We start from the raw sequence: 27315 nt of genomic DNA, 5'->3' as shown, positions 1-27315 counted from the left end.
CGATGGCGCCACTTTAAATTAGCATCTTTGCCTGACAATTCATCACAGCGGTTACTCTTGCGTTGTCTGATCTGTATCATATCGAGTTGTACGTTCATTTTAGCCAATCAGAAACAAGATCTTTTCCTCTAAAAATGCGTGGCTGATTTTTAATTAGAATTTTTTTTAATCTATGAATTCACTTCACAGGGTCTTTAATTAGCCAATGACAGCGCGAAGACGCCGCGAGACGCCCTGGTCAGGATAAGCAGTGTTGAAAATGGATGTGTGAAGAAAGGCAAAGGTGCATCTATTTAAGTGTCCAGTCCACAATTCTACCAACATCCATCCATCCATTTTCCGATCCGCTTTATCCTCACTAGGGTCACAGGGGTTGCTGGAGCCCATCCCAGCTGTCTACGGGCAGAACCGGTTGCCAGCCAATCACAGGGCACGCACAGACGAACAACCATTCATGCTCACGCTCACATCTCGGGACAATTTACAGTGTTCCATCAACCTGCCATGCACGTTTTTGGAATGTGGGAGGAAACCGGAGCACCCGGAGAAAACCCACACAGGCATGGGGAGAACATGCAAACTCCACACAAGGGAGGCCGGAGCCGGAATCGAACCCTGCACCTCGACACGTCAACGTGCTAACCACTGAACCACCGGGCCGCCATACCACCAGCCCATTATTTCATTGAACAATATCCTTCTCAATTCATGTGCCTCTCAAACAAAAGAACTCAATGATTCATCTTACAATCAATTAAAATAATCAGAAAACTGAAGTCATAGCGGAAAATGGCGCATCAATTTAAATATTTCCAGTTGGTCCAACAGCCCATTATTATGATTTCTTTGGTGGGGGTTACAAAACTGTGCAAAATTCGAAAGTAAAATGCCAAAACAACAATTTTTACATTTTATTTTGCCAATCAACAGGCTGAAGAAAGTCATTTCCAAGAAAAGGCAAATGAAAGAAAGACAGCATTCCGTTACCGTTTGTCCAAAGTCCGACCAAATTTGTCTTACGAAGGCACATGGTGCGATGAAAACCAGCTCGGTCGGTAGCGTCGTGAAGTAGCACAACACTTCCAGAAACACCTTTTAGCGCCTCGCGCCGTGTCCACAACAATGTCGGTGGAGCGCGCTCATTAAATAATCACACGGCGCGCAAATTGAAGCCTCAATTGGAAGCTTTAGAAGTCAAGGGATCATTAGTGCGCGGCGGTTTGCGTCGACAAATTTGCTCGCTTCCCGAGGCTATGCTGTTCTTCTTTGTAGTCTCTAAATTGCAATTTGAGTGGAGAAGGAGGTGGGAATTACACTTCCTCAGAAAATGAAATGGAGGTGACTTTGCTGTCTTCAAAGCGAATGTTTGTTGGTCAGTTTTTTTGCTTTTCTTTTCCGACAGTGACAGGACGCCGTGTGCGACTGATGCGAGATCAGTCAGGTCACCAGCTGCTTCCTCTCCGGCCGGGCTGGGACCGGTTCCGACGGCTGGGCCCCGACAGGTCTGTTTCCATGGAAACACTTGGCTGGTCTCCGCGGAGGGCGGCCAAAAGCGATGGGCAGAAAGGGGGTGGGGTCTGCAGGGGGCCACCATCAACGTGGCTTTGCTTCCTCTGCGAGTTCGCTCGGGCTTTCGGAGGCGCTGGGGGCTTTGCCTGCGTGTGTCCTAGACGACGTCGTGGCATTTCAACTTGAATGCTGAGAAATTGTCATTTTAGCGAATGCTGAAACGTTGTCTTCCGGTTCAGACGGAGTACTGAGACCTTGTCTCATGTTCAAAGCAAATACTGAGATCGTTGCCTTTTGAGACATTTTCTTCTTGTTTCAGGCGAATGCTGAGAGAGCAACCGACCATCTTTATGTTTCAGGCCTCGTCTTTCCAATTCAACTGCATGCTGCATAGCTGTCGTCTTGTTCCAACTAAATGCGGAGATGATGTTTTTGTTTCAACTCGGTCCCGAAACATTGTCTTTGTATTTGTGACCGAAAGCTGATTGACGGCCGTCAATCTGTCAGAAGAAGTCCCCGTGCCAGGCAGGCTCCGTTTCCCCCCCCCGTGATCCAGAGTGGCATAAATTCCGACCAATTGACTGGCAAACTTGAAACAAAAAGAATCTGAGGGGAGGAGCAGGAGGAGACACGTTTGGCTTGAAATAAGAGGAAGAGCAGTACTGTAATTAGAAGAATGTTAAATGCTGGCATGGAACTGCGAGATGGCGAGGAGGCGCTCGCGGAGCTTCTGGCAAAGGCTCCCGACTTGGACGCACGCGCCCGCGCCGTCGTCACTTTTCAGCTCTCAAATGGCGATCCAAGAACTTGTTGGCACCGCTAGAGTATTAAGAAAGCCTTAAACAGTCCGTTGTAAAGGTTGAATTATGCGCAGGGCCAAATAAGTTGGCAGTTGAGCACGAAAGGGCAAACAATTTGCAACGGAAAGTCGTTCTTGTATCGCGGCGTTGGTTTCAATTAGGCTTTGGAAAGTTCCCCTGCGGTTATTACTTTTTCTTCAACTTGCGCTCCCTTGCCTGGTGAGTTTGTTTTGTTTGTAATTAGGACTTTGTTGGGGAGGTGAAGTCATTAGTGCCCTGCACATTGTGTGTGGATGTGATGGGGGGGGGGGGGGGCAGGGGGGCGGACGACAAAACAAACAATGGACAAATTGGACTGTGAATTTTTCTCACGGTTTTGCGTCTTTCTCTTGCGCACGGCGTCCGTCATCATGAACGACATTTGCCCAACTCTTCCAAGCGAGCCCAAGGATGAAGAATTTTAGGTTCCGTGTGCCATTTGGGTCTCCTCCAAGGACTTTCCTCGGGGTCTTCAGATTCAAAAAAAAAGGAGTCCATTCGACGTTGAGGCGCTAACAAGATCAATTCTTGCATCCTTGCTTCCCTGCATTTGGGTCCTCCGCTTTTTGCATTCACACTCCACCACACAAAGCTGGCAGGAACAACTCAAGACATGGACCTTGGCCGTGAGCTAATGCTGACACAAAGCGATTCTCCAACGTTCTTTTAATATCAGCCCGTTTGTAAAATTCTCTCCACATTTTGTGCCACTTTCAATTTGTGTATTTTCCTCCATCGACGCCCGACGTCACCCTTCCAGCCCCTTCACGAGCCGGAGAGCCTCGTGTGCAATCATTGCATCCTCCTGTGTAATTTACAATAATGGGATGACAATTTTGTCCAAAAGAACAAGTGTTCCTGATGAACGCTTCCCTCCCTCACGCGTTGGTCTCATGAATAAAAGTTTTCCGCCTCGGGTGGCATAAAAATGGACAAAGTCGATCAATAATTGATGGAGAGCCACTGAGCTGACCATCTGGACACAGCCTCTCCGTCCTCGGCGGTACTCTCGATCCGACATCCTTCCCGGTTTGCTTTGGCACTGCGGCGCTGCAGGTTTTTGCATCTTGGCACGGCTGCCTCATTCTCTCCCTTTCCCAGACGTACCCCCCCCCCCCCCCCCAAGAAGCTTGTTATTTTCATGGAGGCCAATCTCCAGCCTACCTGGGACCCTGCCAGGAATCTCCAGTCCCCACAGAAGGGTGTTGGACTCGTCCCGCCATGACCCACATCCGTCCGTATGAAAGCAAGCAAATTACTCTTGAACCCCCCCCCCCCCCCTCCCCACACGCTGCCTCTGCAACACCGTGACAGTGACTAATTTAAACTGAAAGCCTTCCCGCCACACTCTGGTATTAGTGTGCGGAGTTGCGCTCAGTAGCGTGGTGGAAGAGGCCCAATAGCCCCCACAAAGAGGCCAAACAAGTCTCGTTTCCTCCCGTGTGGCAGCTGGACCCTTGGGGGGGGGGGGGGGGTGGCAATGGGTCATCCACCTATTGATGTTGTCTGGCGGTGACAGAAACTTCCAGTCCATTCTCTATTTCATTCAATTATCATGGCGCTGGAACAGGCCTCGCTGCCATGTTTGGCCCACAGAGACGCGCCAGATGTCATTGGCACTTTAAAGAAATGAGAATCACGTCAAAATCACGGTGCTTCGACATCGGCTTGTAATGAGGAGGAAGGTGTCTCCGCCATTGCCAGGGTGACCCGCAGAGTGCGCCGACCATCCGAATGTTGTGTGAGCGTTTGCTCCATTAGCTTGTCCAAACGGGGCCACGCAGATCTGATTGTACAGCACAAGATGGCGCCGCGAGAGCGGCTGCCTTTACAGCAGCTCCTATCCCTGTTTTGCCTCTGTAAATTGGGAATTTCTCCATTGTGACACAAGTAAAGGTGTTCTTATCTTATCTTATTAAAGTGTGACGATCTTCTCACCAAAAGCTGATTTTCTTGCAGTCTTTTCAAAATCGAGTCAAACCAGGTCCTCTGCGACTCCAAAACTGGAGTCTTGCCATCATCTGCTGTCTGGACTTTGTTGGCTCGTGGCCCGACGTCTTATACTCAAATGAATCCGCTGGCCTTGCTAAATAAACACTTTGCAACAAGAAATACTTTCCTCTCATGTCCATCCCTGCGCCATCCTGGCAACTGTGAAGTCCCCGGCATAAACCGACTAAAAACTCAATCCGTGCACAATTCATGTGATCAAAGCTTTCAGCCGCTATTCATGTCAGTTAGCCTCGGCGCGCAATAGAAATGAGCACGATGGGTTCCATTTTCGTGGGCGGCACATCCGCGCGTTCTCGTCGGCGACAAGATGGACGTTCTGGCGCAACAGGAGTGCCATTCGAGATCCGCCTGGCAGACTCCCAATCGGGTAGCAGAAACCGCATCTAAACTCATGCCCTGCTCGCTCCGCGTCGGCAACTCGGTGCAGGGGTAAGCCGTTGTTCTAATGCTATTTTGCTGAATTTGATCAGAGCGCGGCTCGATCAATCCCGACCTGCGCGGACGTATTTGAGTCGCCGGCGGTTATTTCCAACTCATTCTGTATTGAATAAGCATACCCCCCCCCCCCCCCCCCGCTCCCCCCACGCTGTTGTCACAACACGGCCAGAGCAGTGACGATGCTTCACTCCCAAACGGAATGGCATCACTCTGACGCACAGAGAATGGGCGCCCTATTGGCATTCGAGAGCACGAGCGCAACGCATTCAAAGGCAATAAGAGGAGTCAAATCACTTGTCAAAAGTCCCACAGCGGCGCAGCCCGTCCAACGTTCGATCCACCCGCCTTCCGCTCAGCTACGAAATGACCAAACCTGCTCTCATCTGCCTCTGGCAGCTCAAGCAGTTGACAGAGTGCACGACATACTCGCTCAAATAAGATGTAATTCATGCAATGATGGTACCGTCCCGTCCGTTTGCACAAGCGTCTGTTTGCCATCCTCAACAGTTATAAGAGCCAAATATAATGACCGGAAATAATCCACAGAGAAACGACATCAAACAAGTGGCGCAGTGTGAATTAAAAACGTTTGTAACAAGGGAGGCGAAACCGCTTTTCACCGACCAGTACAGTTCAGGGAAGGGCATCTATTTTCTTCCCCCTTTGACACCGGTGACAAAGAAAATCATTATCTTGGGCTCACATACTGTCAACACAGGTCTCACAAAGAAGTGAAATCTTGCTCTAGAGGCGAGTCCAGAGGTTAATGTCCACTTCCAAAGTATGCGGCAGGAGACGCCGGGGTGCTGAACAGGTCCGAGGCCGGGCTGTGACCCCCTGGCGGGGTCTCTTAAGAAGTGGAAAGGAGGGTCCGGTGGTCTGCATGCCCGCTGCCGCCTCCGGCGGCGGCCCGGCAACATCAATTACCGGCCGATAGTTGCCATCGCCGCAGGGGTCATTTGCTCCACTACAGACTTGCAATTCTCCAGCCAATTCTCCCGGCGGCTCCATGTTGACTTTGCCATTATAGCCTTTATAGCTTTACTGAGTGGAGAGTGAAGAACAAGGCCGGTAATCAGACGGGAGGCGTTGATGGACAGACAACAACACTGAAGCACAATAGCGATGCTCACCTTTTTTTTTTTTTTTTTGTGGTGTCATTGATCGTATTTCTACTCTATTGTCAACAGAGCTTAGCCTCACTCGACACCGACAGCCATATTGACAACCAAGGACAATTTCGATTTTTCAAAGAACATAGGAAGCATGTTTTTGGAAATGTGGGTTGAATGCAGAGTAACCGGGGTCCGCTGACCTTTTCCTCTCTCGCCACCGGGCCGCCCGGCCGACCCGCCACTTCAGACAATAGTAATTAGCTCCGTTTATTACCCAAGCCGTCGTGTCATTTGCACTGGCATGCCCGCGGTCTTGCTGATATTACTCATGACAACGTGGACGCACACGCCGAGTGACGATAGAATGGCACTGAACGCACACACACACTGCAGACTGACGCATGAATGAGCAATTAAAACTTAGCGCATGTGTGTGTGTGTGTGTGCGTGCGTGCTGCAAGTTCAGAAGAAAGGTCAGTGAAAGTACGATGCAGCCTACAGCGCTGTGTGTGTGTGCGTGTGTGTGTGGGACGAACATATACACACTTGAATGGACCCGTGTTACATGTATTCGCTCGAGGGTAAAGCGGGGTTTCTCAAAAACTTTTATTTATTCTATATTTATATAAATATATATTTTTATATATATATTCAGCATCTCAGCCCGGGACAGAAAGAGACTGGAGCGACTGGTCAGGAAGGCCAGTTCTGTCCTGGCTTGCTCCCTTGACACTCTGGAGGAGGTGGGCAACAGAAGGATGCTAACTAAGCTAAAAGCTATGATGGACAGTCCCTCCCACCCTCTCCAGCCCGCCCTGACAGCACTAGGTAGCTCCTTCAGCCAGAGACTGTTACACCCGCGCTGCAAGAAGGAGAGATACCGACGCTCGTTCCTACCGACTGCTGTCAGGCTGCTGAATAAAAATAACAACAATAATAATAATAATAATTACATGATGTGAAAAACAATTGTAAATAGCACTGCGATTTATCCATTTTGTATTTATATTGCACTTAATTGAACGGCGTCTGTTTGTTTTTCTTCTTTCTACCCACATTCTTGCTGCTGGAGGCTGTAAATTTCCCCAGTGTGGGACAAATAAAGGATATCTTATTATTATTATTATCTTATTATTTTTTTCTTTTGTTGCTTTTTCTGACATATGCAAGCTAAAGCTGTTAGCATGGTTGCGTTCATGATTGGGTCCACTTTTCTATACCACTTAGCCTCATTTGGGGGGTCGTCATTACTCATGAGCATCTCTTCCTTGCTCTTTGGGAGTGTTTTCATTTTGTCTTTGTGTTCAACTTTTTGTCCTGATGCATAAAGCAGCATTGTGTGTTTTTTTTTTTAATCGTTCACCAGTGGATATTTGAACACAAAGGTGGAGCAACACATGTGGACACATGATATGATAATAATAATATTCAAAGGCATATATTCTTTATCCTCCACGGAAAAACGACTAGCATTACAACATCTTACCGAATCATTCTTCTCCGTTTATGTCGGCATGACTGTATTACACCCCCCACCCCCTCCGTTTCCTGTTTCTTTGCCCTCCTGGGGTTCAAGATGAGGTGATGTTTTTAATGTTTGCCAACTAAAGGCATGTTTTGAGACTTTCCTGTGATTAAGTGTGATATGAATAAATACGACTTGACTTTGACTGGGGAACTGATGAATAGCATTTCCATTCATGTTACCGTGGAAAGATCATTTGTGATGCAATCTTTTTGTCACATTATTAGACAAATATTGATTCGGAACTGCTATTGTTTTGCCTTTTTATAGCTTTGTTGGTTTTTATAGAGGTCTTCCTTCTTTGTAGAACCAAGCGCCCAGACTGCGGAGTCAAGCTAGGCCACGTCTTAAATAGTTAATGAAAGCTTTTATTTGGCACCCGGCGCCAAAAGTGCAAATATCAAACAAGCTCAGTTAAGACAATCAGCACACCGCGAGGCCTCCTCCCTCGGCGCAACTTCGGCGCTGTTCCCATTTTCTCCCTCTTCTTCCTCCCCAACTATGTTGTTAGTCCCTCGTTCCGCCATCTGCTCCGGTGAAATCTTCCGACAACAACCCGAAAGGGAGTTAAAGGCTCGCTCGCCTCTGCGGCTGTTTTGCGCGTGCCGTCGACTTCAGACGCATTCATCTCGAGATGAGACGATTGTAGTTCGTTTGTAAAAAAAAAAAAGGCTAGGCAAAGACACGAAGAGGTTTTACGTGCGCCGATTCTATTAAACATCAGCAGGGGTAGGATAAGTTCCTGTGGCGGGAGCACTTCAGAGAGTGTGAGGATTATTTCTAGTTGTGGTGTTCATTTCTATGTTATCGGTGGTGGTCATGAGCAGCTGACAAAAGGAACAATCATATCAATCATATGACACGATTGAATGTGCATCGGACTTTTTTTTTTTCGTTAACTCGCTTGATTCTCTCAAATCATTGGTTGATTTCCATTGTGCAAGATGGAGGTAATTGTGAATAACGGGTGAGAGGAGCAATCGTAGGACACGTGACAGAGACTGCACCTCAGGAAATGTATATTTTATGAACAGGGTACTGTTACAAGGTTTTCAAGACGCAGGTTTTGCGATGCGACCTCAGTTCACCTCACCTCACAATAGGCGGCAGTTGGGCAAATATTGAACCGTTCATCAAAAAGAGGCTCCTAGCATTTTAAGGACGACGTTCACGTTGAAGTTTACGGTCAAACTAAAGAGAAAACAAAAGTGAAACTTTTGCATTCAAACCAAAACACACTTCAAACTCTTTGCCATATGAAAAAGTCTGCTTAGCTTCATGCTAACACCCAAGGTGGCCAAGGACAGCGAGCCAAAAGGAGCCTACTAATACTAACTGGACTGCAGCATTGACGTGACACGCGAACCGTTTAATTCTTTACAGTATTACTACTCGATTTTTATAAAGTACAATACACATATAGAATGATATTTTTTGTCAATAAAAGATAAAGAACAAGAAATGTTTTGTTCTTTTTGGGGGGGCTGGAACGAATTAATGACATTTCCATTCATTTCAATCAGGAAAGATGATTTGAGATATGAGTGTAGTCACAGAAAAAAATGAGTCTTGTATCTCAAGGCAGCGCTGTTACATCACATCATCATCAATGCCGACGTGATGCTCAAGCATCTGCACGCCAGGACTTGATCGACTGTGCTGATGCGACAGTTAATGATCCGCAGATGAGAGAAGCACATTCATTAAGTGCAAGCACACGCGACAAGCTCGTTTTCGGGGAAATCATAGCCCCCCCCCCCCCGCGCCCCCTTTTTTTCTCCTCTTTGCATTTAAATGAAGGAGCTAAATCTCACAGAACAGTTTGCTTGTCATACGCGCCTTCCGTCTCCCTGTGTCCGAGAGGTGTCCAGCCACTTGTAACCAAGACAACGAACCAATGGCTGCTGTATCTTCTGCTGCATATGTTTTGTTTCTTTCTTCCCCCCCCTTGACATTGCTTCCTCGAGCTTCTCTTCATAGCCGCCGGCCTCTTCAGTTGTCGAGCGTTTGTGCGAATTTGACTCATGGGTCATCCTACTAGCGCGCCAGTTACTCATCCTTATCTGCATTTTCGCAAGAGCAGGGGGGGGCGGGACTGCGAAGAATAATTGTTGTCTTTCAACTACTCTTCCTTCTGTTCTGTTCATGATGAACGCCATTTAATTACCTCACGAGTTACCCCAATTAGCGCAACGGCGAGTGACCATTGATGAAAATATCCTTCTCGAAAAACAAAACCCCTCTCATCTGCCCCTGCAGTTCTTTTCGAACTTGAGCTCCCTGGCCTGTCTGGATTTATCCCGAAGCTGTGGTCAAGAGAGACACGAGATGAACGAACACATTCTAATTGTTTCCATTGTGAGGATGGAAGAGACAGGCAATCCGCCATTTTGGCTCCAAACAACCACTTTTCAGGTCCTTTTGGACATTTCCTTTGCCCCAAACTTGTCGGAGGAATCTTGTCCGATTGTCACAAAATTCAAAAAGTAAAGATTTGAGTTTTCATCTTTGCGTCGCAACTTGCTCTAAAACACAAAACTCAAATAACTCGGCAAGGTGTGCACACCAGCAAGCGTCTCAAGCGCACTCTGAAGGGATTCGTTGGACGACCATTCCTGACTCTCCGATTGTGATTTCCTTCTTTCTTATTACTTGGATTGATTTTAATTCAACACTCGGCAGATCCAATAAGATGTTTGCCAGGTATATGTGGCTTACTTTCACGAAGTGTCAACAAATACAGAAGAGAAAAAAAAATGAAAATAAAAGACGGAAAAGGGCAAATACATGAATAATTGTGGATTCTTTGCAACATGGCCTCACCCGAGTGGGGACAGAAGAGACTTGTTTGATTTTCATATGTCACCGACATTCAATTTTACTTGAGGGGATGGACTGTAGAGCGGACGCTTGGGGTGGGGGATTGTTGTGGGTCTTCCTAACGACTGCACCGAGTGCTGATCGCCACAAGAAGCTGCGGAGAAGGTCACGGCGGTCCTACTGCGCGTTTCGTCAAGTGCGGATCAAACGACTCGCGGTGACACGTCGCTACCTCCCGCCGCTCGTGAGCGAAATGCCAGGTGACATTTTGGACCCGACGTCGAGGCGCGTGTACGTCGGTCGTGTCAGCTCGCGCGGCGGGTGCGCTTTTGCCGATTAGCATCTGGACGCGGGCCCATGAGTTGGAATGCTGGCGCCATTTTGACGCCATCAGTGACAGATAAAGCGAAAAGCTTTCGTCCACAGACACGGGGCTTTGTTTCCCCTTCATTGCTCAACATGTTTTGATCCAGCGGAAACACGAAAAAGTCGAAAGGTTGCGCTAATCGGGAGCGAGAATAGTCAGTACATGTGGAATGGGGACATGAATAATACATATACATATGGAGCTGTGAAGGGCAAACAGCCTATGAAAAAAATGAATCATACTTTGTATATGTTCGAGGGCTCAGCGAGCTTGAAAACTTTCCTCCATTCCGCGATTGCAATGTAATGTGCAGTTGGGGTTTTTTTCTAGGTTTTTTTTTTTAAACAGAGGAAATAGATTAAACTTTATGACTATATTACTACCCCACCCCCGGAATGATTATTCCGCTAAAATAAGGGCAAATGAGCAACTCACGAAACACTTTGACTTGCAGTCTTTTAAGCGTTGACGATGACAAGTTCCAGAAACTCTTCAAATCTCTAAGTCAGCAACAATAATGCAAACAAATCTTTGTCTTGATCACATCCCCAGTGTGGGACTAATAAAGGATATCTTATCTTATCTTATCTTATCATGTTTGATGAAATATATATACTGTACATGTTCACTTACTATAATCATAAATATATACTGTATATATATGCATACCAAAGTCCAGCAACAAAAATAGTCGACAACATTGATTGAGCATAAATAAAGTTCAGCTGTTCACGGAGTCTTTTTCTGACATTTTTTTGCTTTCTACCTAAAACCTAAACCCATAACTCCCTCCACCTGGCCCAAGGTGGAGAATTGATTGATTGATTTTCAACACTTTTTTCATCATCACAAAAACCTGCCATTTGAACCGGGATGTGTGTGTACTTTTTAATTCCTCTATTTATGCAGCCGAGAATGAAATACAATTCATGCTGTGTATGCGCCTACGAATGTGAACAAAAAGCAGTAAGAATAGTTAGCAGCGTTGTACCGCAACGTAGACAGAAACTCTCATGGCCGGTGCAGAGCAGGCTCATTGAGAATCCCCTCGAATCCTCGCAGATTCCCCACAACTGCTCCTCATTAACATTACGCCCAAGTGTGTGACCCCGCCGTTCAGTTACGCGCAATTTCATCCCGCCGTCGTCCTTCCCTCTCAAAGGAGAGCGCGACTGCGTCCATTCTCCCCGGGAATGTCAATGCCTTGTAAATCCTCCAATAGGCCCTTTTCAAAAGGGAGAGCTCGTCACTCTTGGACAGCGTTATTAAAAAATTCAAATTGGAGCGCTCAACCGTGGGTAAAAAAATAAAAATAAAAAAAGAAACGAGGAGCTTGCCAAATGATGTGGATGACACGATAAAGGTATCGATTGTCCGTCGTGTGCTGGCTGAATCTAGAATGTCGAGTCTGGAGCTACAAGTGGGTCAATATGAAAATATGGCTATGCTGATATGGCTTTTGAAAATGTCTTCCTATCAAACCTTTGACAATAACTGTCTTCAAGTGTTCAATCACGGGGCAAAAGAGACTAATTGTTGTATCGTTGGGGGAATAGAAGCTGACCGTTTTCACTGTCTTGGTAGCAGGAGAGTTTTTGGACCTCTTTAGACAGCAATTTATATCTGGCTATAGTTTAACCCTCCTGTTGTCCTCGGGTCAAAATGACCCGTCATTGTGTTAAAAACGCCCCAAAAACCCCCCAAATGATATTTTTTTTAACTTGAAATTGTATGACTTTTCCTAGATTGGCCCCAACTGCAGAAAAATTGAAATGTTGTAAAAGGAAAAAAATGTGCGAAAATTAGTTATGGATGCATTTGTATTCATTCCAATGACTAAAGTTTCTTTCTTTTTTTTCCTCCAGTAAACTATTTAGGACAATACAATACAAGACAAAAATATGAAAAATAAGATAACCCATTCAACTAATTAGCACATATAGCGCAGTATGCAAGTGCACAGCCTTTGCAAATATATTTCTTTCACCTATAGTACACAGTATGTGTTTTACAGTCCTTCTTTTGAGGGCAGAACTGGCATTTCTTCTTCTTACTTGCCCTCGCTGGGGAAGTGGCTGTGGAAGGTGGATCATCAGGTTTCTCAGCAGCTCCTGTACGTTTTGTTCTGCATGCCTGCCTTGTTGGTTGTATGCTGCTGAGGACCATGTTATTTTGCCATTTTTTGAAAGGAAAGTCTCTCTTTCATCTTCAGGGATTTCTACTTGTTCTGAAGATGATTCATCATACTCTGGGTTATATTCCTCCCCATCTTCTTCTGATACACCCTCTACTTCCTCTTCTGAATCAGTTGTCTTGCTGGACAGCAGAACAAATCAGCTCTAGAGCCTCTTCAATGTCATAACGCACACTCATGGCGTCAGCACAGAGAGAATTCGGAGTCCTGTCATCTGTAGCACCTTTATAACCCCTTGAAATCCACAAAAAAAGAGTTCTGCCATCTACGAGAACGCCACCTATCTTGTCTTGTTTATGTCTGCTACTGTCTTGTTCACGTGTTTTACTAATTGATCTGGGACACAACTAAAACATTGAAACATTCTATGGTGTGTAAATAACTTTGTGACCTTGATTTCAACCCTATTTGCCTCATGGGTCATTTTGACCCGAAGACCACCTTTGTACTTGTTTTTGTACAGCTTCCATGGAAATGTGAATAAAAACAACATTTCAATTTTTCTGCAGTTGGGGCCAATCTAGGAAAAGTCATAAAATTTCAAGTTAAAAAAATATCATTTAGGGTTTTTTTGGGTCGTTTTTAACACAATGACGGGGCATTTTGACCCGAGGACAACAGGAGGGTTAAGATTATGGCATTTATCTTGGAAAAAATATGAATTCATTCTTATTAGATTATTACAGAATCGTGGAGTCAACAAAAATTCAAGTCCCAAAAATATTTGACTTGCAAAGATGTTTCAACGGATTTGAAATGACTTCTAGGCATTTTTTTTTACCCATAACTCCTCTAGGTATTGATTTGCGAGTATGCAAGCATGTTCAAACGTACTTGTAAATACGTTTTACCATATTTACGAACAACAACTTTGTCAGTAGCACGCTTCGGGAGTTCGTAACTTTCATCAACCCCCCCCCCCCCCCCAAAAAGACGATTATGACTGCTGGTTAATTGTCGAATGTGCGTTTGCCTTCCGTCCGCTAGGAGGCGGTGTTTTGTTTCTGCCGCCACTGAATGGCACGAGCTATTTTACGTTTTTCATTTAAAACGTGTAAATTGAAAAACTGAGAATGAGCATTTTCGATCTTTTATTATGCGTTTACTGAACACGAATTGAGAAACGAAATATGGTCCTAATTTGTTTCAGTTTTGTCACATCTTTTTTCTAATTTGTTTCAGTTTTGTCACATCTTTTTTCTTTGCTGCTACCTCTTCTCCTTCTACGCTGCTGCAGCAGCTGACGAAAATAAGAAAAATAACATCCCCCCCCCCCAAAATAGTTATTTTTCTCAGATGATGGCTTTTCCCTCAAATTATTTCTCTTTACCTTGCAGAAACATGTTTTCATCCATACAATTTAGGAAAGCTAGCTGATATTGCATACCATCAATTGTGTGTGTGTGTGTTTTTTTAAAGGTGCTAAAATGAAATGGAAGGGTCGAAATAGGAAAGACACCCAAACTACTTCCTATTGAGGATAACGCACTCGGGGGAATTGCCTGGATGAGTTCATTAGTAGCACACAACTTTGTTCTCTGCAGGGGGGAAACGACACACCTGTAAAATAAACCATTTCTTTTAATTCCGCACTCTCAAATGTTGCGCCTCCTCCCTTGCAGCCCACGATAACGCTGCAAAGTTTCTGCCGGTTTCAAACTGCAAAGTTTACGCATCCTCCCCCAGCGCGATAAAAGCCCCTCAGGTTAAAACGAGGAAAACATGCTTGGGCTTGGATGTCGTGGCATCATGCATACATGCTTGCTTTTTAGCGCGAGTAAAATATGCAATGTGGAGGCGGAGACGATGAAGAAAAACCTGAGATTCATCCGGTGAATAAAAAGTCCAGATGGCGGACAAAAATATGCTTCGATGACAAAGCCATCCACATATTTATATTTATATTTTTACAAATGTTGTCAGTCAAGCGAAACTGGAGGTTATGTTGTGTCGAGAAAGCAATGGAGTTCGAACTGATGATCACCGTGGCCAAAAGAGGGCGCCATTGAGCCAGGTTAAGTGAGTTCAGAACCTAAAAGAGTGGCAGTCGAAATTCAACCGGGAAGGAGGAAGTGCAGCAGTGCTGGCAACATATCAAGCAAAACAAATTTGCAAAGATAGGCACTTTACAGCCCTAGTAAACGCGCACACACACATATTTCTTTTCTTTTTTTTAAGCTTCATTCTTGAGGTGCAGGGACAGTCTTTCAACAATGCCAACGTTTATTTCCTCGACAATTTTGCGCTTTCGTCCGGGAACATTCGGGGTCAGCCGCTGGGTATGTGCACCTCCCTAAAGAATGGCTGTTCAGAACAAAGAGCTTCTTATGTATGTTCTATGCAGCAGGCTAAAATAAACCGATGTTGAACTTCTCAGGTTGGCGGGGGGATGTTGGCATTTGCCGTCGCCATGCATGGCACAGATGCGAGTCTCCTGAGGGCTGGATGCTTTTAGAGAGAGAGAGGAAAAAAAGGATTCTTTTGGGACGATTGCAAGATTAATAAGGCGAACGTGTGTGTGTGTGTGTGTGTGTGTGTGGGCGGGAGGGGGGGGGGCTGATAGTGTGTATTGAGCAGTTATTCATATTGGTGTCAATGAGTTACTCAGCAAAAAAAAGCCTTGCAGCTAAACAAGCATGCTTGTCTCCGCTTTGCTTTTTAGGCCTTCAGATGATGATGTGCTGCGTTATCGTTATTAAGTGTGTTGGTAAAGGGGAGGCATTGGGAGGGTGATGGGCAGTGTTGCACTTGCTCTGTGAAGCTGAAAGAGGAGAGATGACACGCTGTCACTCCCAGTTGATGGTCACTGCTCAGAGCTGCCGTGCTTTCCTGATACTTTCCCGTTCAGACCGGGGCGGGCCGCCGAGCGCCGCCGGCGCGGCGAGGCAAACCGAGACGGATCCCTTTAAGAAGGAGAAGCGGAGTCGCATGACCACATTTCAAAACTGCAGCACCTCCAGTGGTCATTATGACCGAGGGAGGGGCGGGGAGAGCGACCGTGCAAAAATTTGACCCCTCTCTGTAAAAAGGTTTACAATTGCCTAGGGATGCCCCATCATGGTGGCAAAACATGACATGAAGCTCCTCAATTCACTTCGACAGATTCAATTGGCTCAACATGGGCTAGGTGTTACTTGAAGCTCCTCAACTCAATTCATCATAGTTCTTTAGCGTTAAAATGCCACAAAGTCACTGATTGAAGCTTGCCAATCAACTTCACCATAATTCCATGGCATCGAGATGTCGGCAAGTTTTTGGATGAATGTCATCAACTCACTTCAGCATAGTTCCTAGGCAGCAAGATGTCACAAAAATGCTGGCAAAGCACTGCATGAAGCTCCTCTACTCACTTTAACATAGTTCCTTGGCATCAAGTCGTCTCAAGATGGTGGCAAGGCATCACATGAAGCTCCTCAACTCACTGACTGAAAGTAAGCAAATACCATAAGGGATTTATTAAGCTGCAGTAATATAAGTCTTGCATTGCAGAGGATACAGAAGATATGCCAGTGACTATATTGTTAGATTGTCTGTCAACATTTGTTGCTGCACCTTTTGTGTTCAAATATTCATTGCAGTAAAACATCTTAAAGGCTCTTTTAAAACAATTGTTCACTATTTGCCAAACTGCTGCTTTTTGTGGACTGAAAAAAAAAATCATTCTACCGACAGCATGCATCCCTCAAAACAGACTGTTTGCCGTCAGGTAAATAGAAAGTTGAATTCTTATTCGAGGAATAACATCTTGTTTGATCATTATTTTTTATTGTTGCGTGAAAAGATCACGTTCATTTGACTCCTGATGTTAAAATGTGAACTTGTCATATTCCTCTTCAAAGTCTTCCTTAAAAGGCGGCGTTAAAAGCCCGACCTCAAAAGGAATCCATTGTAAATTCACAATTGATGCAACCGATCAGAAGAGAATAATTGAGTCTGTCACGAGAAGAGTGGCCTGGCAGTTGTCCTCTTCTGTTAAAAGGTTTTGTAACTTTTAGTACTTTTTTTTGGGAGAGCCCCTAATTGCGCGATGAATGCAAATTAGTCGGATGAAAGCCGCAGGCCTGTCATAGGTGCACAGCGTGAAAAAAAAAAAAAAAGGTTTTAAACAAGAGAAGCTGTTTTAATGCGTCTGCGCCAACGAGGCTAATGGCGGGTTTCGGCTGAAAGGCGTCGCTTGAGGTGACGGTTGAGTGCAATTGGTCGAGAAGATTTTTCTTTTTTGTCTTTTCCATACAAGAGGGAGCAATGAGATGATGACAAGTGAACAAAGAAGCTTCCTGTCTTTTTTTTTTTTTCTCCTTGCATGGTTTCTACTTGATATTTGTAAATAAGCCCTCCAAACTCCCGGGTTGTGTTAAGTGTTGTTGGATACACATTTTGTTTTCACGCCTTAAAAGAGTTGCCAGATGTTTGAACACATCTGCCCGCCTCCACCCAGCTTGCTTTGATTGGACGCCGTCCGTCTCTTTCGAATGAGCCACCGACTAACTTGGATGTTATTCAAGGCATTTGTCACACAATGGTGCCAGTTATGCGGGGTTTTTTTTAATACCCATCATCAAGGTCTGAAAGTGAAAGGACTTGTACAATAACGTCTTTCAACTCCACACTGTTAAAAAAGAGCCATTTAGAAACAAAGTTTGCAACCCCCCCAGTAGGAAGAATTGACGAAATGAAGTGTGGCGAAGTAACAGCGGCGAGATCTTCCTTGTCGTCGCTTCGGCTTCCAAATTTAATAGTACCCCGCCGACGTTGGATCAAATGTGACGCATCAAGTGTGACACAGCGCGAGCGAGGACACACATTTTCAAAGAAGACAATAAAAATACTGCAGCTGAACTTGTGTTCACCTCCCATCTGTTGGAATCTGCAACTGAGAGATTGCCGGAAACTCATAAAAAACATTTTTTTTAAAACGTAAACGGTGTTTGCATGGAAGCTAGCGAGGGGAATTTTGACCCACAACTCTGCATGTGACCATTCTGATTATTTCAGCATGTCCTGCCATTTAAATCTTTGTGCGCATACCTTCTCTCTGAGCCACGGCCAGTTCATCGCTACATAAAACACAATCTGCTCTAGTCTACTGCACGTCTGTTGATCTAGGACAAGAAAGCAGCGCAAGATTGAAACAAGTCTCTGCCTGTTGATGCCTCAACAGTGGCTTAATGACTACGTGGCGTCATTGTGGGCAATTCCGGAAGGAAATGACTGAAACGGCTACTTCGGGAGGGGCATTTCGAGTGGACTGGGCACGGTTTTCAGTCCGCTGAATTCGGGGTACGCTAAATCCAGGTTTCATCGTATGGGCGCTGCGAAAGCAGTCCAGGGTGCACCTGCCACACAACACCAGCCGAGATATGGCCCAGATCGACAGTGACACTCATAACCATAAACAATATATATTTAATTTAAAAAAAATTGTGTGTAGGTTCCACTGAAAACTCTAAATCGTCCAAAGTTGTGAATATGAATGCTTGTTTGTCATACTGCGCCCTGCGATTCACAGGCGCCCTGCCTCTGGTGCAAAGTCAGCCCAGCTGCAACCCTAATGAGGACCAATTGAGGAAAATGGCTGCTTGGACACCCGCGCAGAGATTCCCGTCGCAAACTAATTGAATCAGCGCCTCAACGCTCGTCAAGAAGTTGGAATTTTTGCTTTGTGAGAGCCTTGATTAACTGCCAGAGCGCTCTTAATTGAGGTCTGGCTTGAAAATTAATAACTGTGATGTTTAATCAAGTTTTACATCACACAGCGGGAATGCTGCGTGAATATTGGATGGCCTTTATTTTCTAGTCCCCCCCCCCCCCTTCAAATTTTCCCGCCCTCTTGTGCAACTCCGCATGACAAACACAGGCTCATTTTGACGCCGTATCAGCACCTGCCTCTGAGGTAACATGCCTTGTAATTAATTGAAAGCGCTAATTAATGCTTTTGAAAGTCTGGCCTCCGTGGGAAAGAGCCAGAGAGAGAGCAAAGTGGAAAGGCAACTTTTCACTAATGAGCTTTTATGCTTTGAAGTCATGATCTCTCCAGATTTAGGGAATACAGTACTGTCATAATAATAATAATGATAATAAGAATTAGCTTGGGAGCTCAAAACAATGACTTATACGAGCTGGCGCCGTCACGCCCCATTCGTGAACTTGCTCAAGTAGGTGAAGTTGAACCGCCGTCCACTGCAAAGCTTGCGTCCGCAGTTTTTGCGAGCCTCGCCTTTTTCGGAGTGCACTCCGCAGTTCCCGGTGGAAAGTGAGAACCAAGTAGCCACTCCAACCCGTTTTTGCCCATCGACGCAAAATGAGTTGGACATTTTCAATCACAGCAGAACACGTGAAAAGCTCTGAAAGAAAGACCGAGCCCAACGCCCAATTGCAAGAATCGCACATTTGGGGTCAATGTTGGATTATGAAGCTTATTAGGTTTGCTCATTTTGACATCGCCGGTTTTCCCGTCTCCGCGACGGGCAGCCCAAGAGGAATCGGGGCAGCCCATCGGCCGCTCTGCCTGCGTTGAAAATGTCATCCGAGGAAATAATTTCAAATCTTAACGTCCATGTACTGTAATTACGGTGGTGTTTTTTTCCTCCCCCTGGAACAGTTAAGGAATACGGTTCCACTTTTTGTTGTATCCTGAATGCTTGCATTCCGTTACTCCGCAAGCCTGTTCAAGGGGACATCGTATGACATGAAAATGGACTTGTTAATTGCTTGTATACAAATAGTTGGCGCTCCGGAGTGCCCGCCCACCCATCAAGTGTGAAATTAAGCAACCAATTACGTGCCTCAGGGGCGTCGCTAGCTTTTATGGACGAGGGAGGCAGAGTCCCTTGGAGATGCAAAGGATGCGGAAAAAAAAAAAAAAAAAACATTTTGCAGTCAGCCAACAACCAAGCGAAACTGCTTTGATGTTTCTAGACAGATTAATAAAAGATGCAAAGCGATGTCAACGATTTTGGGCGCCGTGACAGTTTGTATTTTTTATGCAGTGCATAAACATAAGTATGTTTCCAGCTATAACAAGGAAAAAGAAATCAAATCTCCACATATTGCGACAGCGCCACTCTATGTCAATCTTTATGCCCAAAAAAAACAAAAAACATTCTGTTGACACAAAGTAAGCCAGGTCCATCATTTTCAATTTCCCCAACACGACAGAGAATAATGTAGCCCTTCGGGATTATGAATGTAATCAAAATTGACACGCCTGCAATTGGCAGTATCTTGGTGAGAATCCTCCCCGCGTTTTGATTTAGCTCCGTTGTCTTTTTCCGAATGACACGACTGCGAGGTCTTTTCTCAGCCGCTATCCGACGCCGACAGGAGCGCGGCGATGCGGCGCACCAAAGTACCTCTCGCGTGAGCGGCAGCTTGCTTCGGGCAACTTGGATCGTTGCCCGCAGAGTGACAAACCGAATCGAGGAGGCTGCGCGCAGACAATCTCGCTGCAGTGCATCGCAGTGAAAAGCGGATTCAGCTACCAAGTGCAAGCAAGGTCAGAGTCAAAGAGTGGGCTGCATTTTCAGCGATGACGGCGTTCTGGCTGTGCCACGTTCGCACGCAAAGCTGGCTTTTCATTTTGGTGGCTTCGCCCGTCCATTGACAGCTTCTGCACTGTGGCTGTGTCAGAAGGCTGAACGCGGAAACACCGAAGAGGCCTGATTCACTGACAGGGCAGGCTGCCTTCAAATCATGGAGACTTTTCTTTCTTGGTTTTTTTTTTTTTTTGCCCGAGACTTGTGAATGTCGATGAAAGCCATGGAAAAAAAAGATAAAGAAGGCTTTCAATTTCAAAGCTGTTATGCATTGCGGTGTGTCATTGGCAAGTTGGGATGTGCTAGACGGAAATCGCTACACTCCGTTTACACTTACGCGTTAAATTCTGTCTGAAAAAGCTCAAAATGAAAGTCATGTTTTATGACTGAAAACATTTTGGGAGGTCCAGCAATACTTTTTTCTTCAAAATAACCTACAAAGGCTCGTCTTTTCATGCCAGTAACATGTTTGAAGCAGGATCGCTCCTCGCAGCGGTCGAGGAGCATAGTAAAAACGTTTTTTTAAAAAGACAGATGGAAAACAAAAGTCTGCTGGTGCTAATCTTCTCTGCTACTACATATCACAGCTAAAATGCCGTAACCGCTGCTTACTGAGCTTAACGTCACCGATACACAATCAAATCATTTTCAAATTTTCATCCTTGGATCAAGAAACACTAAGGATCAAAAATGACAGCACACTTATCACCCTCCCTCAGCAGCCCTGTTGAAATCATTTAGGTCCGTTCTGTCCTTAAACGAGCCTCTTCTCACGCTGAAGACGCCCCCTCTCCCCCCCCCCCCCCCCTCCCGACTGCGATTCAATACTGCTGGCCGATGTGCTAACTCATTTAAATTAGTGAAGGGACCATTTCTTCAAATCGATTAGATCACAAATTTACATCAGGGCCCACGTTAATGTCAACATATTCTGGGCCGGTCGATCAAAACAAAAATGCATTTGTCATGATCCGCACGCATGCATACATTTAATCATCAGCATCTCTGGTGCATTTTATTGACTTGGGTTTTATGTCGAGGCATGGCTCAGGTAGCCAGTACACGGCGGCCGCAGGCGCCTCTGCGTTTTATCGTGTTTATTTAATGATAAGCACTTATTGAAGCCGCAGTAAGTTTCCCGTAGGAAAAGGCAAAAGTATCATCCGGTGAATTTCTCTCATTTTTTTTTGTAACGATACACAGCCGCAACGCACACAGTGACTTGATGTTTTTTCTAAATATAGTAGCGGCCAATGCTTAGCAGTGATTTAGTTGACAAACGCGCCTAAATAAATCACCGATTCCACGCCTGTGAGTGTTCTCAAATTGAAGTTTAATATCCTGTGCCGCCGGCAATTTCCTACATCCGAGCGCTCGCCAAGCAGCCGAGCAGGCAAGCGGGGGCCTTGCGGGTTGACGAAAATCTTTCCCATCGCCGCCACCTCAGAGGGAGGAAGATTAGATTTGCTTTTCAGCCCCACCCCCCCCCCCCTCCTGAAACAATGCTATCTCACATTCACTCTATACGCGAGTACTCTGCTGTGAATGGCGGACGAAAAAAGAAAAGAAAAAAAAAAGCTGCTCATTGTGTGTGTTCGCGTGAGGCACGGCTTTGTGTGTTGCTGATTCAATCTCACTAAGGGAGTGGTGGGCGGGGGGGAGGGGAGTAATGGCAAATGTTATGGCCGCTGACGTAAGGGCATGGAGAAAAATTTGTCTGTCAAACATCTTCAAGCAACCAACGTCTGTGCAATCTGTCTGCAGGCCGTTTAAAAAAAAAGCCATAAAACACTGGTACCCAGGGGAAGGGGGGGTTGCACGGTGCAACAGGACGTGCACAAAACACACGTACGGGACTTGACGCTTCAACAAAACACATTTTTTTCCATTGCGTAAGGCGGCTTTGGTGTGGCCTGGAGGCTCCTGGTGGCCCACCGAGCATTGACATGAACACAAGTGGTCACTTTACCTCTTTTGCTTAAGTCAATGAAGATCAAATTGCATTTATTTATTTCAATAATTGCTTGGTTATTTGATAGGAAATAATGACATAAAAACAAATATCATCATAACCCAAAATTCATTTCGATTTTTTAATTGGTTAATTATAAATAACGTGGCAAAAAAAAGTCAATTATTTTAGTATTTAAAAAAAAATGTACACATTTGCCATCGTGAATTTCAAAAATATGGCCATTGGGCACAATTGTTCACCGGTGAAACTGTAATTGGGGGGGGGGGGGGGGTAGAGGGCTAAATTTGAACGATCATCCGTGATGACAGAAATCGCACCCACCTGTCAGGAGCATTGCGATGACCTCTGGGGCAGACTCCAGCTGGACTTGGGGATGCCTGGCTTGGGTTTACCATGGGGGGGGGGGGTCAGGGGGGGCCTGCTGTTGAGGGGGCTCTGCCTGGGCTGGCTACACCATTTTGGGCTTAGGGCTCACCTTCGTCGTGCTAGGAAGTTGGGAGGGTAGGGTTCATTCATCGTGCAACAATAAAACTTCACTAAAATTGTTGTTGTACACACACAAAAAAAAATGGTGCCATTTCCTTCAAAACATCTCTCCCCAAAAAGTAGATTTCACTTATTTCACGATGTATTTTAATCAAATGTGCTTGCATCTTTCAAATCAAAACTAAAATCGATTTCTATTAAATCCCCAATAATACAATATTTTCAAAAATGACCGAAAAGCCAAACCAGCACGTGCACGGTTCGAACGAAAGAGCTTCGAACTGTGAGGCACGTGTGCTTACTGCTAGGCCAGCACATGTGCTGACCACGAGTTCACCGCAATCTGAAATGCAGTAAAGTGGGAAAGTGCCTTGTAAACTGCTGCAGATTTATCCCCATTAAAATTGAAAGATAAAAAAAAAAACTGCACACTGCTTATGAGTATATTCTCCAAGAAAGAAAGCTTCTCAAAAGAAAAAAAAACATTCCGTAATTTATAGCACCCTGAATGTATTTTTTTTTTTGCTCTGAGGAAAGTGCAACGTCATTAATTAGTATTCTTCATTGGAAATGAATGAAGCAGTCAAACGCAACAGCAACAGTTTGAACGGTGTGAATCATTACACAATAAAAGCAACCAATGCCATTTGTTATTGCTTTGGCTCCCTCTGAAGAGCCTGGAAGAGGCAGTTTAATTGCAGCTGGAACTGTGTGATTTTTTTTTCTTACCACTTCAAACAGGTTTACAGGTTTGATGTACTGCCAAAAGCATTTCGCGAACCGTGACGTCCGCAAGCTATCTAGAGGCGGACGATGTCGACGTACCGACACTTGACTCCAATTACCTGATACAATGGTGCCTTGAGATGTGAGTGACCTGACTTAGGAGTTTGTTTTTTTTTTTCCTTCTTCGAGCCGTTTCATGCCACTCCCACTTAAAGTTTAAACTAAACAACTACAACATGCAGAATGCCATACAAGGGCTAACGAATGCGGCATTGCCACCCTTTAAGCAATATACATAAGCCGGGTGAAATGTGATAGGCGTGTTTATCATAAGTGCCGAAAAGAGACAGGAAGCCTCCCGTTTTAGTCCGAGGCGGTCAATTTTAGGCTCATCCCATGTTTGAATTCATCTTAAAAATTATGAGACAAAAAAAAAACCTCAAAGGTGCCTCTTCAAGCAAATGTCTAAGCAGAGCTGCAAAAGTGCTGAGTCTAGGAAAATGTCTATGCTTGTTTTGTTTTTTTGGAGTACCCTGCCATATTTCTACAGGTCCGTGTCAAAACTAATGACCACCCGAGTCCAAACTGGGTAGCAGCAGCAAGTCTAATGAGCACAATTCCTGTGTTTTTGTTTTGTTTTGTTTTTTTGTCCGTGTGGAGCCCAACAGCGATAGTCAGAGGGGTTTATGGCTGAGCACCTACACTATTTTGGAAACAGCATACAAAACCGCCCCCAACTACCATCAATAATAGAGCACAGCCACTATTGATGACAGTTGCGCAATAAGCTCAGGTGGATCGGCACGAGGTGCAAGCGTGCTTTCACTATTCACATCTACTGTTGACTGTACAAAAGTTAGATGCCATTTCAGTAAATTTGACAAAACACAGAAAGGAATTTTGTTGCCTTGTTGCCTAATGTGAATTATTCGGTTCGGTTCTGGACGGAACCGAATAATGTTTTGTTGGATTCCAAAATGTAGGCTCAGACCAAGTGTGATAACAAAAATATTGAGAGAAAAAAATCGCACCCACAAAAACTGAAACTGCTGGTCACAAGGAGCCAGGATAAACAATGCAAAATGTAGAAAAAAAATCCAATAACACAAAAACAATAATCGATAGCAATAGTTAAAAAAATACTTACAAACAAGGATCTATGAACAAATGAGAGCGACTATGACTTGTATCGAGAGGTCGAGATAATCACACTTGAAGCACAAGAGTGAATAATCTGACAAGGTGTAGCAGATGTCAGAGTCCTTAAATAGAAAGCCAGGCATGATGAGGAAACGCAGCACAGGTGCACCTGCCGGAGGGAACCGCCCTCCACTCCAGCCGCAGCTGGAACACAATCAAGACAGAACATGACATATTCAAAAAGTAGGCAAGTAGTATGTCAAATAACGGCTTTGAAAGTGTGAAAACCAAAGTGCTACTCAACTGACAAAAAAAATAAATACATAAAAAAAAAAATCACATTTTCAAATCACTTTTCAGACTGTCAAAAGATTCCTTTCTGGGTTATTTGTGTTTTTGTCAAGCCACATTGACAAAATATATTCCACCAAGTCTCAGCACAAGAGATGGAAATATGGTCAGGAAGATATTTTCCTGCTGATTACTTTTGGCGTTGCTTAGCAACCACATGATGTGAGGGAGAGATGGAGGGAGAAAGAAATTAACAAAGATTCTTTTTTTTCCTTTTCTGATAGCTGCCAAATTTTAATTCGGTCTACTAGACAGACAACTGACACGACATCATAAGGGGGTTGAGTTTGCATCGTGGTGGCGAAATTTGGAGACCCCTGAAACACATTCACAAATGTCGCCCACACACCGAGCGACGAGGCCGAAAGGGACGAACCTGGACAATTGCCGCACACCAGGCCAGGAGAGTTGCATGTTGTGTGCAGTATTTTAAATAAAATATATGTCACTCTGCCTTAAATGGGCAAGAGAATAGCATCTATGTGGGTGTGTCAGAACAGTTCAAGCAATAGATGTTTGAACACAAACGAAACAGCAACACACGTAGACAATCAATAATAATAACAATAATTACAATAATGAGTGGCACGGTGTCGACTGGTTCGCAAGTGCAGAGGTGCAGTGTTGGAATCCAGCTCCAGCCTTCTTGTGTGGAGTTTACATGTTCTCCCTGTGCCTGTGTATGTTTTCTCCAGGTATTAACACGCACGGCAGGCTAATGGAACACGCTAAATTGTCCCTGCGGTGTGATGGTGAGCGCAAATGGTTGCTCGTCTCTGTGTGCCCTGCCATTGGCTGGCAACCGGTTCAGGGTGTCCCCCGCCTACTGCCCAAATACAGCTGGGATAGGCTCCACCATGCCCGTGGCCCTTGTGAGGACATGCAGATTAGAAAATGGATGGATACTACTACGAATAATAACAATAATAATCATCATCATCATCATCAATGTTTTTTTTGTTTTTTTTACAGTAGTCATGATTCTGAAAACTTGGCTCCCTGAAGTTAGGGGAAAAAAAATTAATCCCCCAAAGCCAATTCACATTGTGTGACCTCGGAGTACAAACGCAATCTTTTCCCATTTTAAAAGAATTACTGAGAATAATGGAGCTATAATAATCCATTCCAGTGTCAGAGTGTCTCCATCATGGCGCCTTTTTTAAGCGTACAGGCAGCACTGTGTTGAGCATTTTCCCCTCACACTTTGTTCTTTTTTGCCTGTACTTTGCGCTATGATTGTAAAATAAAAGCACTGATGTCGAAATGACTAAGTGCGCGGCCACTGCGGCTTTTACAGCTTGGGTACGTATTAGCGTGTTAGCGCCCTGTCACCATGCATTTAACTCAATGCCGCTCCGCTAGCGAGTGTGACCTCTCAAAGCTCCATCCCGGCTGTGAAATAACCATCATTAAAACCTTTAATAACCGCTCAAGCCAAGTCAAATAGTATTTTAAGTCTATCAAGACCACGATTGGCAGGCGACCAGTTCAGGGTGCCCCCCCCCCGCCTACTCCAGCACGCTCCGCGATGGATGGAAGTCTATGAAGAAGCGCTTCATAAACACTGCTGTTTACGGTAGAACACAACGGCAGCGAACATGAGGCGATTGGAGTAACGCAAAGGTGTTTTGTCTTCCACGTCAGTCTTACGTCAGCCATACAAGATTGAAAAGCAGCTGACCCCAAAGTCAAGGAAAAGGCTCAGGTGACAGCCTGTGTGAATATTTTGGAGCATTCCAAATCGAATGATTACAATTTCGAGGCGGTCTTCTCCCATCCTAATATGCTCGCTGGTAATTGTGAGCATGAACCCGTGAACCCGGAGCACTCCAAAATAAAAGCTTTGACACTGTTGCTTTTCTTCATCATCTCGCATCAAATAGTCAATTATCTCGCAAACCCACTCGGACTGAGAAATTCAATAAAAGAAGAAATTCTACTCTGTGACTGCGCTGCCATCGAGCTCAAATAAAGAAATCAAAGTCCCTACAAAGGTTCCGCTGCAGGTGGCAGTGGAAACTTGTTCCGACCGGTGACTTGGGGAGTTCCCAGCAGACCCTCCACACGACGCTTCAGCCGCACGTTCAACAACACGACTTGCGGATGAGGGTGTTCCGGGGCCATATGCACATAAGAGCGCGCTCCTCTTTGTACCGGGTCTTTGTTATGGACAGTATGCGACACCCCGTCACCGTTGGCAACTCCAGAGTGAAATAGTGAAGTGAAATAATCCACCCCGACCCAAGAGGACTGGTACCAGAGCCCAAGCTGTGCAGCAAGGT

General features: G+C 45.1%; 1 long non-coding RNA gene across 1 annotated transcript in view; it reads right to left on the bottom strand.

Moving 5' to 3' along the window:
• Positions 1-14717: 14717 nt before the first annotated feature.
• LOC147195288 (uncharacterized) overlaps positions 14718-27315 on the bottom strand; it is a 34504-nt gene continuing 21906 nt past the window's right edge. The window contains exons 5-9 of the long non-coding RNA XR_015102880.1: positions 24690-24886; positions 22652-22815; positions 16171-16245; positions 15573-15723; positions 14718-15268 (exon numbers count right to left, since the gene is read on the bottom strand). This is a non-coding gene — a long non-coding RNA (uncharacterized LOC147195288). The remainder of the gene's footprint in view (positions 15269-15572; positions 15724-16170; positions 16246-22651; positions 22816-24689; positions 24887-27315) is intronic.

Source organism: Hippocampus guttulatus, chromosome 14 (genome assembly GCF_054856545.1).
Source record: "Hippocampus guttulatus isolate MCC_2025c chromosome 14, RoL_Hgut_1.0, whole genome shotgun sequence".
Classification (NCBI taxonomy): Eukaryota; Metazoa; Chordata; class Actinopteri; order Syngnathiformes; family Syngnathidae; genus Hippocampus; species Hippocampus guttulatus.
The sequence above is the reverse complement of the archived record's forward strand: the minus strand, read 5'-3'. Positions and strand labels throughout refer to the sequence as shown.